Below are 13,992 nucleotides of genomic sequence, written 5' to 3'. Positions count from 1 at the left end.
ACTAGTGCAGAAATAGGAAATTGGAGATCAAATGAGGAAGAGAGGTGCTGTATTTGGGACTTTTTTTTCATTTGGAAATCTTTTCCAGAAATGACAGGCTACACGATCAATACACACAGATTTGGAAAATACTGAAACACCTCCTGTCTCCCCAGAATCAGTAAATGTCATTATTAATGATGTTCTCTAATGAAGTGTTTTGTGGGCAAAATAAACACTGCAGCTTTCTTGTACAAAATTCTCTACTCACTTTACTGCAAGTAAGTTCCAGGAAAAGTCTTGTAGGTAGGACAAAAGAAGAAAAAGTACAGGCATTTCTAAAGAAAAATAACAATCACTTTAATTAAGAAAACCGTCTCATTTAAAGAACTAGACAAAACTAGCTCAAATGCAGGAAGTCTGTGGATTCACCTAGACTTTCTGGGGGAGGGATCAAGCTAAGAAAAATGCTTTCCCAAGTATCCTTTCAAGTCTTTGAAAGTCCTGTCAAATGGAGAGGATCAATACTAATGTAGGGAGAGCACATAAACCCTTCAAAGCCATCTGAGCTCAGGAGTTGCTGTGTAACTGCGCCCACCCTGCCAAGCTGGGCAGCCTCAAATGGGAACCACCACTGTGGGACATTAAGCTGCCATCCACGGTTTGAGGAGCAGGCAGCTTTCTTCTTTGACAAGCCCTGCAGCCTTTGAAGCTGGGATCTGCTTGTTCTAAAGGGACTGATTAAAGAGGGAGAGGAAGCTTCAAAAGACCTCACTGCCTCTGTGAGCTAACTAGTCAGAAGGCTGCACTGACAACATCCTGTGACATGTACCATAGTTTATTTTTTAACTTGTTCCTCATTCTGCCCTTTAATATTAGCATCTTCTTTCCATTTTTATGTGAGAACACTGAAGCTTGGAGAAACAGCAGAAAATGAACAGTTCCTCTACTTCAGATGGGACTCTCCCATATTTTTCCCTGCTGGGCTTTGTGTGTTTTTTGTTTGGCAGTTTTGTTGCGATCCTGATTCAGCAGTGTGATACATGGCTGTGAGTACTAAAGGAATAACTCAGTGAGAAGGGCAATAATAACTGACATGGAATAGGAAAGGACAAAATATGGTTAACAGCTGGACTCAATAACAATCTTAGTAACTATTCTGTGATTCTCTGAAAATGCTAACAAAATTCTGAAGATGGGTCTGTAATTCCTCCAGACCTTTGTATGTGTGTGTTCATTTAATTTGATTTCACTCATGGAATGCTGATCTGTACTAATACTGTCAGTTTACCCCATTGCCAGATGCTGCCCCTTTCAGCCCAAAGCAGGACAATGGACAAATTATCTCACCTTTCTCAGTCCTGGCAGTGAACATTGGGTCAGCATATTCTGCTTATTTCCTTCTCCCACTTCTGTCGGCCCTTGCCTTTCTCAGCTGATTCACCAAATTATCCAAGCCCTTACTGAAAAAAGCATTTCACAAGACACTCGTACTAACGGGAAATGGGAATAAATTTTAGAGATTATTTCAGAGGGGAACTTTCAAATGTCTCCACTTTGACTGATATGTCTTTTCAGAGAGGCCTAGGGTTTTCTTTATTTTGCTGACACTGCATTTTATAACTCAGATGTCCCATTTGAGGAATTCAGATTAAAAACAAAATCAGATCCATATTTATGTAATAAAGAAGCTGACAGAAATGCCTTGGTGATTAGGCAGACATCTAGTTTAACATGTCTTGAAACTGTTGACCTCAGTGATTCACATCTCATCCTTTCAAAGAAAAATTCTTTACTTCACTTATTTTCTCAGTTTATACTTATGCTTTTTATCTTGCTTCTTGTGACCTAACTCATACTTTATCTGAATCCTCTTGAGATAACAGAGATCACAGAAGACATTTCTTGTTTTCATTTATTCTGCTTTTGTCTTGGTTGTTAAAAATACGGTGGGAAAAAAAAAGGAGATTTTAAAAAAGGAAGGATAATGCCACTTGATCACACTAATCATGAGGGCCTGGTCTTGTGGCTTACTCTCATCATGCATTTGCAACAAGTCATTCCTTTCCCCATCACCCTCCAAGAAGCCAAGGCAGCAGCTGTCACTCTGTCCCTGCTCCTCCTCCAGTCCCGCCCCCACTCTCTGCAGGTAGCATATGTCCCATTTGGTATGTCTGTGCTGCTAAACAGCAGAGCATGAGGGGGTGAGCACTGGTTTTGGACCCCTGGATATCTACATTAGTTCTGTGTTTTGGGTCATGGACCACTTCAGTTCTCTGTCTGCAAGACAACCTGCTCCTTAGTCATCAGCAGACTCATGTGACCTCAGAGCAATGGCCCACAAGCAGAGTTTGCAGACACAGAGAAGACAAAGGCATGGCCAGACATCCCATCTACTGCCTTCCTGACCAGCCCTTAGCCATGTGGTGAAGCCTCATTGCAGGAGCAGTGTTTGCCCCTGTCACTGACAATACTACTGAACCTATTGCTGAGAACCTCTATGGATGGGTAGCAACTGTGCCTGCCAGAGGATGCTGCCAACAAAATCAGTAAAGATATACAGTTCAATCAATTTTAGGCAAATAAACCTTGGGTTAAAATTAAAAGCACAGAAAAGTCACTTGTACTCCTTGCAATAGACCTTTACTCCTTGCTACATAAACCGGAGCAAATGCTCTATGCACGACTTGGAGGAATCTCACATGGAGAAAGAAGGCTACAGTGTGGAGGGTAAGTTCACACCACCCTGATGAGGCCAGTTGGCACTGCCCATAGGCAGAAGTGCCTTTGTTTGCAGGAACCTGAACTATTAAACACTCTTGATGAAATGGCTTCTTCCAGCTGTGCTGCTGCAGTGCTTAAAAACGGAGAGCAGAGAGAGCGCTGCCACCTGCTGCTCCTAGGGACGTGGCTCCCATGCTCACCAAGGGCATCAAAGCTTTCCTGTAGAAACCGAGAATATTCTGAGCTGGAAGGGACCTACAAATATAATTGAGTCCAAGTCTTAAAGCTTGGATGCTAAAAGTTGGTATGGACTGTAAAAGTACATTTACTGTAAAAGTAAAAGTAAAAAAAATTTAAAGTTTATAGTCAAAAATTGTTTACCATAAAATTAAATACCAACTTTGATCTTTGCAAAGCATCAGGTAATAACATAAGCTACCACTATGGTCCTGTCACAGTTCTAAAAAGAAAGCAAGCTGCCTTGCCACCCTGTTTTGCAGTTTAGTTGCACACTTTGATGCTGTTGACTTTGGCTAGTTCAGTGTAGAGAGTTTGGTTAGGAATTTACTGAAACTGCAGGCAACTAACCTCTCACCAGACTAAGGCTTTATATTAACACTGCTGTCCTTAAAGAAAGGCATGATGGGCAGCAGACAAGAGGGATAGAGGTAAGAACAATGTGCAAGAAAAACATGGTAAAATCCTACTGAAATGCATGATCTTAAAGTGTTAGTGTGTGTATTTACTCCTCTTCTGCATCACCTGTCCTATACAGCTGAAATTATTAGCCTGACTCTTACCCACCTTGTCTTTGATAAACACTATCAGAACTGCACTTAAAGCAACACTATTTTAAGGTCAAATTAGAAACCATCACAACATTTGTCATGCTAAGATGGTACATTATTGGTAAAAAATAGTAGCTATTACAATCGCTATAAAGTTTTGTGGAAATGGGGCACTGCTGTTTGTGGCTGGCAAGAGCTGTGGTCTCTGCAAATAAATTCAGTCACAACAGACCTGAATAGTGAAGGATATCTAAGGGTTTTTATAAGTTGGTGCTAATGAAAATATACTGGAATTTTAATAGCTAGGCCTGTGACCATGAAGCTTTTGATGACACTTTATTAAAGAATTAGATTAGAATCTGTGATTTAACTACTGAGTTGCAAAAGCTGCCAGCAAATGACAAAGGGTGATGATTTTTTCTTACAACAATGCCTATGTAAATTTCAAAGTAACTGTACTATTTCAGAAATTCAATTTCAGATCTTCCCCCAGAAAGCATTTAGATGAAATACAGAAGTGCATACGGAAAGACACGCATGCTGTGCAGCCAGTCACGCATCCTGGCAAAAGCTGCAGGGAACTGCAGCCACCAAGTTGAGAGAGGCCAACATTTCAACTTCTATATTTACATTTGCAATGTTGATTTCACTGGGAGAGAGTTGCTTCCTGGCTTTTGGAACACTACTTTTTTTTGTGCTAGATCTAAAGAAAACTGATTTTCATATTAAAAACAGTGCTTGGAACACGGTGTGGCGTTAACACCTGCTCATGCTATGTCTTGCAATGCTTTGAATCAGGATCATCCTTGCTTGTCAAGTCAAGCTGTCAGCTGCTTCACTACCGAGGTGTATGAGCACCACTCTGTAAGCCCATTCTCCTCCCCTATCAGAGTCCTTGCTCATGAATCATTCAAATCCCTCAGCCTGAACCCTGCTTTGCTGCTGCCTTCAGTAGTTTTTATTTGTGCCTGGAAACTGTTTGGGATGTCAGAAAAGAGCCGACTGAAACAAATGCATCCCAATGTATTTCTTTCCTCCTGCAGTGCAAATTCAGGCTGGTTAGCTTCTAGCACTGGCAGCTTGAACAAGAGTGGAGCAAAGGAATACTTCCCCAGCCAGACATGATTCTCAAGTGTGAGAAAAGGACTAATACACTATTATTTCCTGGGCAGCCGGGTGCCTGGCATTTCCCAACTGAGGTGTATTTAACTGGGTCCTCATTTGGATGCATCAGGCTAGGAGGTTTGCGAGTGAAAGCACTGTAAACACACTCAGAGTCCTTTCTAAGTAAAACTTCTGTGAATCTTAACACAAATATTGGACCTGATATTCCCAGATTAGTTAGAATGCACAACACACAAAATACTACTACTACTGCAAACAACCAAGAAATCATTGAATATAGCTAGGGGTTATATATATATATATCTATATATATATATATATATATATATATAGCTACTACGAAGTTCAGCCTAAGTAGAGATGGAAAGTAGAAGTTAAGAAAAAAAATATATGGGGCAAATTTGTACATATTTTCTCAGTCACACTGTTAGCAGACAAAACATGTTCGGGCTTCATGTGCATTTAACAGTATATTGTTTCTCACTCTGACACAGCAACTTGAAAACCATAAGTGTAACTACAGTCTTCCTAGCTCAGGTGATAGATGTTTGTGCTTCAGGGGTAGGGATTAATGCATTAAATTAGTTATGCTTTCCTGGGCAGCAATTTGCCAGAAGAAGTGTGGATGGATTTGCGATTTGCATAACAAGGTCTGAAATACTCACAGCTGAGGAAAATAGAACAGAATATTTCAGTCAGATGGGACCTACAATGATCACCTAGTCCAAGACTTAGGCAAACAGCTCCAATTAATGTAAGTTGTGTGGCTAAGACCACAAATAAGTTTTGTGTCTTCAACCAAGAATCTTTAGAATGTCATAAAATTTTCTTATACAACCTCGTATTTTGTGCTCTGAGTAAGCTGAATGCTGTGTTAGAAGAGGAATTGCTTAAATTCTACAAGAATACTCAAAATAAGATGTAGGTATGGTGAATGGAACAAACCAGGTATTAACTTAATCTGGTGTGGTCTGTAAGGTTTAAATGCCCAATAAGCTTACTGACAATACCTAGCTGAGATTAGTAAACAAAATTATATTCTTCACAGAGGAGAGCAGTATCAGCAAAACCATTTTTGCTCAATGTATGGGGCAAAAAAAAAGGTTTGTGTAGAAGAATAAATTACATGAAGCAGGGAGAAACTACTTGGGCAGATGTCACAGTCAGTTTTACAGAATATCAGTCACTATAGTATGCAGAGATGAGGTCACCTTGGTGTTTCCCAACCTGTACATCAAGTACATACTGCTGTAATGTACCCAGCTCACTTCTGAAGAGCTCCTGTGGGTAGTATGATTACACATACTAAATATAATTTAAAATATTTTTCCTCCGTATAGCTACCAGAAGACCTTCTCCATTCCATTCATCTGCTCTTCTACTCCATCCCACTCTTGAGCCCTGTTCTGGATGCATGACATGTAGCTAACTTGGCACTGTTGAGACTGTGACCTCTTGTACCTGCAAAGATGCCAACTCTTAGGGTCATAGGTAAGCACCTTCTTTGCCTTCACAAACATTTTCTTTCTACTACAAAGGAAAAAACCCCAAACAGGTGTGTTGAGTGTACTCACTGGGGATGATGGAAAAAAGCAACAGCACAGGAAAAGGATGAACGCAGAGGTTTCTTGGAAAAAGTAATCAGAACTTCCCCTATGAGTATGTGCCTCCCTGTGCTCAGCTGGTAGCGATCCAAACATCATCTTTATCCACTAGAAATCAAAGAGAGCCACATCAGCCTTGACCTGGGGCAGAGCCTGAGAGGTTAAGAAGAGACATCACCTAGGTAGGTTACTGATGAGTATTTTCAAGTCACTCCACTGTCAAACAGGTTTGAATAACCACACTGATTGTCAGTATTATATATATCAGTATTATACACAGTATTAAATATATGGTTATTGTACTCCCCTAAAACACTGAAAAGATGTGCCTGAGGGCTTATAAAATAGAGAAATAATAATTCCATACTTCTTTTGCTTTACCTTAGCTATATATTTAGTTTCTTCCTTTCTCCTCTTCCCTCTTAACAATCCTTATACTTGGCAGTTTTAATTTTTCCCTCTTTCAGACTGTCAGTCACAACCAGTATCTTGAATTAAAAAGAGATATTTTCTTATTTCAGAAGCCTTTTACTGTCACTATGACTGGAGGCTTTATGCTTATCTCCTGCTTCTCAGATAAGCTTCTCCTTCACTAAGATCCATCCTATAATCTCAACCTATTTATTTGTGTTTTAACCTCCTTGAGATGAATAGATTTTTCCTGCTTGTTTTATTTGAAAGGATTTTATTTGAGGGACTCAGTTCTGATACAATCTAGACTCTTGGCATTCAGTTAAAAAATACAAACATTAATGAAGAAAGCTTTCCATTTTCTGAGAAAGGCATTTTGGCAAGAACTATACAAACAAAACACTCATGAAAAATTAAAAGGTGAAAACAAATAAACAATTTTCTTTGCATGAACGTAGCCCTTTCCAGGCTAGCAAAACTTTGGGGCATATACTTCTGCTGTTGTCATGTTGCTGACACAAGAAAGATAATTCCCCTGCTTAGTTCAAAAGCAATTAATTTTTTTTTCAACGGCTTGCAGTATACAAAAAGAAAAGAGCCTCTTAAAAATCTAATTCCTATATTCTCAAGGGCTTGAAAACTCTGTAGGCTGCTGGAATTAACTGGCTGTGATTTTCTGTAAATCCAGATGTTTACTTCATTAAAACTTCATTAAATCTAAACACACTCTTCATTCCATATATCTCTTACATGTCTCTCAAACATTTATTCTGTTGATATATTTATTTTTAGTGATAATATATTATTTGCATTTACAAACATGGATCATAAACAGATATGATATCTTACAGGATATAAACAAATGATATCTTACAGGAAATCCCTACAAAGCAGAGTAGTAATCCGTGTATGTAAACACTTGCAACAGGAAAGCACATTCAGAATTTTCTGGACACATGAATTGAATTCTATTTGGGCCTCTCCAAGAGGCCAAGAGCAAAATACATGCAGTGAACTTTTCCAAGAAGGAAGACAAGCTTGTCAAACTCACCTTCATGTAAATAGAAGCAACCCTTAGTCTTTCTTTACAGGTAAGAAACAGATGCTTTTCATTACTTTGGGCAATAACATCTCATTAGCACAGCACATCAGCAAGCTGGAAAACATCAGCTATGCCTGATTAAGTTGATTCCAAGTTTCTTCAAGCTTGGCTCAGTCCAAAGAAAAAATCAGGTTGGTTTATGCAGTGGATAACAGGTAGGAGAAGTCCTGGAAACACTGCTAAGGAAAAGGGCTGAAAATGTTCTGGCAAACTTAGTTTTGGCCCTAACAGAAAGCTGTCTGCTATCTCACCCTCTAGGCAGAGATTTTTGGCAGTTTAGGAGTGAATAATTTCCCCTGCCAAGTAACTGAAATATATTCTCTGTGACACGTTATTTTACATAGCAGGTCAGGAAGGGTATCAGTGAGTAGGAGCTCCAGCATCCCTTTCTGGCATGGGTTGAACAGCTGAGATACACTGCCTGTGGCAGCTAAGAGTATGTAATTACAGCCTTCACTCACAGATGTCCTCACTGGCATGAACTCTAGTTGTAGCCATTGGTGACACGTTCTTTGGCAAGGTCTTGACAGAATGGATATTTTCCAGGATGTCTGGAGCAGCTAAGAGCTTGTGGAGCTGCACTCACCATGTAGGAGGCTCTGAGGCCAGAGAAGGAGAAACAAATTTGAGTATGCTAACATTGAAGGGTCTCTCTTTCTCTTTATGTGTATAGAAACAGTTTTTAATCTTCACTTCTGTGGAAGCGAATAGCAATTCTCTAATGAGATTTCATTAATTTCATTTCAGCCGTTGTCGAAAGATGATGAAATCTGGTGGAGAGACACTTAACTGTGAAGCACAGTGGAGAGCTGGAACCACCTCTACTCAAAGCATCCTTCAGAACTCACACCCTGGGGGGACAGGAGGAGGCAGGGGATTGTGAACACTGCACAAGCCTTGCAGGGTTTGACAGCACTAAGGTCAGTTCTGCCAGCAGGGACACAAACTTGGGTCTCAGCAGAGGAACATACTCAACTAGTGCAAACGTGTTTTTCTCAGGTAGTCAAGCAGGGCACCTAAGGTAGTAAAAAAATCCTTTACCAACTTATCTATAGTAGAGTGCCTGCTGTGAGCTTTCACTCCCTTGATACCTTTGCAGATGCTGTAAGCACCCCTGCTAAGGGTTTTGATATTTCTTCTATTAAATATAACAGGAATTTAAAATTGTTTTCAACAGAAAAAGATGCAAAGAGAACAAAGCAGCACATTCAGTTTCTGAGTCTGTTGAAATGAAAGTCTGTATTTCATTTGCTTATCTGAACCTAACTTAAAGAGTTAATGTTGATTAAGCACAGCTTGCATTGGTGCATAGTGGAAGAAAGCAAAAACAAATCATTAATTACTGTTCACTGACCACAGTTATGATTTTGAAATATGCTCAATTAGTGAACAGTATACCTCCTAATCACAGCAAAAATGAATACAAAAATTTGAAGCACACAATCACCAATGTCATTATTATTAACTTTTCTACCTTTGAGGGATCACTCTGTCAAAAAGAATAATTTTATCAATACATTTTAATTCCTTTTTTTAAACACATTTTTTAAGAAAAGGGTGTAAGACCTGTAAATTAAAAAAAAATTCCATTAAAAGGCATTTTTTCTTGGATAGAAATCCTACCCAGGAATGATACCATCCTTGCGATTAACTTCTCAGAATAGACTTATGGACAGCCCTTAACTTGCTCCTCTGCAAATCAATGCTCTTATCTTTTGATTCTATCCAAAGCACCAAAAAATGTGTTTTTACCCCTTTAAAACCTATCTGAAGCCTGTCCGACTCTACAGGAAGGTAGGCTGGTAAAAAGGGGGAGTAGAGGTTGCTTTTTTTTATCCTAATTAGCTAGATAATGAGTTGTATTTTCCCTAGGAGGAGAATTCTTTTGCTGAATCCACACACTGTTAAGTTCTAAGAGACAGCTTAAGGCTCTTGACTCATACTGATGGTAATGCAGAAGCTGAATGTAATTTCCACTCATGTTTTGCCTGATTGGCAGAGGCCTGATTGGGTTTCTGTTGTTGTTGTGGTAGAAGCCAGGTCAGAATGCTACTTATTCACAGATAGGAGAATTGCTGAGAGAAGATTTGAAGACATGACTGAAATGTTTCACAGAAATATGGAAGATTACTTTCAGAGAGCCAAGGCTCACAAAAAGAACTCTGATTTAAAGCTGCTCCATAGGGGTTGTGAGTAATTTATTATAGGAGAAAAGCCTCACATGTTGTGCATGTAAAATACCACACCACTGACACAGCTGTCCTCTGCTCCTTTGGTATCAGACAGGGCTGTAACTTCCTTATAATAAACCAAAACAGGAGATCAATTATCACATTTTCCTAGATATCACCTGAAAAGAAGCAGCTGGGAGTATTTCTCCATTTGACATAAGGTGCATAGCCTCTTTTCCGGTGTTCTCCAAATTCAGTGATGCTCAAGATGTGTGTGGAAGGTGTCCCCTTCAGTGCTCTTGCTTACTGAGGCAGAAACTACCTGCATGTCCCCACAACATTGAGAGGGTGCTTTTTGTCTTCTAATTTTCGCAAAGGTGCTTGAAGGAAATTAACACAGCTCTGACCTTCACTAATTGCTCACTTGATTATGTTTCTCAGTCACACTCTGTAGCTCTGTATCGGCCAAGGGCACAGAATACACTGCTAATGTCTGTCCTCCTTCTCTCCCTCTTCTCCAGACTCTGCACAGCATTACCCTCACAAAATTATCCAAAGAAATGTCTGTGGCACCCTGGCAGGAGGAAAGTGCAAGAGCCCTTGATGACTTTCTGAAGTCCCTTACAGCCTGTGTTATTCTGGCTCTGCAATATCTTTCATGCTTGAATGTGTGGATTTTCACAGCAGCTGGATTTCCTAGAACATGCAGTTCCAGCTAAATGTATCCAGCTGTAAATGCAAACACAGAGACAACACAATTTCTATGAACAGATATTATCAGATGTCACTTCACAGGTAACATTCACTACAACTCACATGAAATATTGAAATCTATGAATGTATGCATTTGTGTTCAACTATATACAGCCTGTGAAACTGAGTTTGCAGAGAGAGAGCACTCTTTTTAGGAGCTGAATTCTTCTTCTGTCATTGGGTGGAATAATGCATAATTCAAGGTTTTAGAGATATTACTTGGTATCCCTTGAGCATAATGCTGAGGCTGATAAGTTCACTCTGAACCATGACTCAGAAATGGGGAAGGTTTCAACCTAATAACCATCCATTGACTGTCAAAGTCAAACCTATGGAACTGCACACATTTTAGAGAGCATGTAAGTCCCAAAACAGCAAAGGATTTCTGACTTAGGCAATATGCTCTGCTGTGGGACTACTAGACTCTTTTTCTTGCATTGTCTAAACAAGACTGTGAAGCTGAAATGAACATATTTGAACCTCCAATTCAGTTTAGATCACTAACTCCTTTTGATGATTTTATGCAGAAGGCTAAATATTTCACTGAATTCAGTATTAAAATTCAAACAATGCAGTCATATGTAAATAGGTATTTTCTAAGCAATATTATACCACTTCACACAGTGAAGACTGCTAGAAGAAATAATAAACCAACACTTTAGTTCAGAACAGGGATAAATATGTTCTTGCTCTACTAAGCTTCTCATGAAGAAGCTGAATACGTAATAGTTTACGTCTACCGAAAAAGTATCGTTTTCTCTTTATGTGCCTTGGATCATGCTGGCAATACTTTGGAGCCCTTTGTATTTCTTAACAGCAGTGTGGATTTACTGCCACTAGGTGTTACCCTTCCTCCATTTGTGAAGAAGACTGTCCTCTCTCAATAAACCTGGATCATCCGTGGGTGTACCGCCCAAAATGCAAAGCCGGGGCCCATCGCGACTGAAGCATCTTTGCAAACATGGAAACAACAAAAGCCTCTCCCGCAAAATCCCCCCACAAACAAAGGAAAAGTCACAAACCCCCCCAAATCAACTAAACCAATCCCCCCAAACCTATGTAAACTGCTCAAAACATTAAAAGAAGAAAAACTGTTGTGTCCTGACAGGTTAAGACAGCGTCCCTGTAGCTAGTTCTGGTCAGCAGCTAACAGCAAACACCGAAATGTGAGTCTTAACTGTAAGAGCTACTGCCCAGAAATGTCCCAATACAGCACAGTCAGAGATATTCAACCACACATTTATTGTCATAAAGCCTTGCCTGTTCAGTAGACCATATTTAATATTTACCAGCCTTTATGGGGGCTGTATGCCTTACAGGAGGCATTCTGTGGCAGCCTTCAATGTTCCATGTACCAATATTTCGCTGTCTCCCACACAAAATAAGAATAAACCACTACGACTGTGTTACGCAACCCAGTGACTGACACATAAGTAAAAAATTGTTGATGTATTTACCCATTGTAATACCCACAGACGAAGTCCAATCCTCCTCACTGAGACAAACGTTGCCAAATGAAAAGAGACGGGAAATGGAAAAGAAATTAGATGAACATATTGTGAAAAGAGGAAAAATCTGTTGACGAAAGAAGTTACAATAACCAAAGCTTTGCAGCCAGGCAAGGCATAAAGCAGCAGTGAGATGCCCACAGAATATAATTTCCTGAAGAGATGTAGCTTCAAAACAGTTATTTCAGTGCTGGGCATGTTTTTAAGCCCAGAAAATGACATCTATCTCAGAGACAAACCCTGCAAGCTGGGTCTTTGCCCAGGACTGTTGAACAGGCTGTATGAATGGTGTCTTGAGAAGGCTCCTTGCTCCCTTCTTGAAGGGGAGTCTGGAGTAAGCTTCACATTGACAGAGACAACACTGCAGTGGGATGGACTGGTTTGTGCCCTTAAAAAGAGACCTGAGACAGTGGGCCAAATAACTCATTGGGCCAGCTGTGCTCCTCCCCACCCCTTTGGTGTGCATGGCTTTGGACATCACAGGGTGCTGCACAGGAGCACGGTGGGTCCTTGTCACTGACCTCCCATGAGACAGAAGGCAGGCGGAGGAGCTCTGAGGAGCCAGTGGCTGCAGGAGCAGCATAACTTACTCATCTCTGAAGCTCCTGAAAATATGCACTGGAAGAATCCATTAAGCTCAGGTTTTATGAAGTCTGGTCTCAAATCTAACAAAGCTCAAGACAAACAGAAAGTTCAAATCTAATGAATATGTTACTGTTTTGGTTTTTTTTTTTCCTTAACCTGTATTAATACTCACCTAATGCCAGAAAAATGAAATAATTTTAATTAACAGATCAATTAAAGATCCCATTTTTTAATATGGGAGCGTTTGTTAAGACTCACCTGCTGGTAGGTACAAAATCTTCCACTGCAAGTTCTGCTGTGAATAAGCGCCTGCTCAAGCATTATATGATCTCATCCTCTGGGTGCACAGTTTAATCACAGTGCTCTCAATAGAGAGCCCACACTAGGGAAGTGGAGTTTAAAATACGAATCTGTGGGAGGCTCTTGAGGTGGCTTCTTGCTAAGTATGGCTGGGAGCAGGGTGATGTGGGGGGAGATGGCACATCAAGAGCCCAAGAGGTAAAAGCAACTCCATAAAACTGTCACCAGCAAACCACCACGTGAAAAATTCATGTGCTTTTACGCTGGTGAATTGACCCTGAAATAGTATACAGAAAGAAAACAAAGATTCTGTGTGTGGCAGTACATGTCACGTTATTTCCCCCCTTTTCTTTTTCCTCCAGCAACAAACTCAGCTGTTTAAAAGGGTAGCAAAACAAAGTAATTCAAGATTATTTAATTTTTACCCTCATCTTTCAGAACTGTTTTAACCTCTCTTCTACTTCTCTCGAAAACAACCACAAACAAACAAAAACAATCAAAACAAAAACCAAAATGAAACCAAACAAAAAAAAAAATAGAAATAAAAGAGAAAGAAGCTCTTGTAACAAAATGTCAGCAAAGCATCAGATTAACCTACTTTGCCATTCCAGTCCCACAAATGAAAATACTTGGTCAAAACTCGGGTAACTGGAGTTCTAACATGGAAAACGTAGTGGTCCACAACTTTCTAACCATATTCTTCGTCTTGTTCAGATGAAACTCCAGTAAATTCTGAGTGCCCACTCTCCCCAGACCACCCTGTCTCCTTCCTTAGACCACAGTATCTCCCTGTCAGTTCTGCCTAGACACATTATTCTTTTTTACCACCCATTCCCTTTTCAAAATTTCTGTTTCTCCACTCCCCCTCTTCTTCCTCTTCTTCTCTTAGGCAAACTTATCTTGCTTCTCAAGAAGTAACTTGCCTTTCCTTCCTTTCCCACT

At 40.0% G+C, this 13,992-nt stretch overlaps 1 protein-coding gene across 2 annotated transcripts in view; it reads right to left on the bottom strand.

Moving 5' to 3' along the window:
• The window catches only part of ACOD1 (aconitate decarboxylase 1), a 31,422-nt gene extending 18,376 nt beyond the window's left edge, over positions 1 to 13,046 (bottom strand). Inside the window, exons 1-2 of one of the 2 annotated variants that reach the window (XM_038151005.1) lie at positions 13,009 to 13,046; positions 12,115 to 12,783 (exon numbers count right to left, since the gene is read on the bottom strand). The gene's annotated coding sequence lies outside the window, so the exon portion shown is untranslated. Of the gene's footprint in view, positions 1 to 6,190; positions 6,347 to 12,114; positions 12,784 to 13,008 lie in introns of those variants that run through there. The other variant, XM_038151015.1, reaches the window with a different exon arrangement.
• Between the last annotated feature and the right edge of the window lie 946 nt (positions 13,047 to 13,992).

The sequence above is a fragment of the Motacilla alba genome, chromosome 1 (genome assembly GCF_015832195.1).
Source record: "Motacilla alba alba isolate MOTALB_02 chromosome 1, Motacilla_alba_V1.0_pri, whole genome shotgun sequence".
Lineage (NCBI taxonomy): Eukaryota > Metazoa > Chordata > Aves > Passeriformes > Motacillidae > Motacilla > Motacilla alba.
The sequence above is the reverse complement of the archived record's forward strand: the minus strand, read 5'-3'. Positions and strand labels throughout refer to the sequence as shown.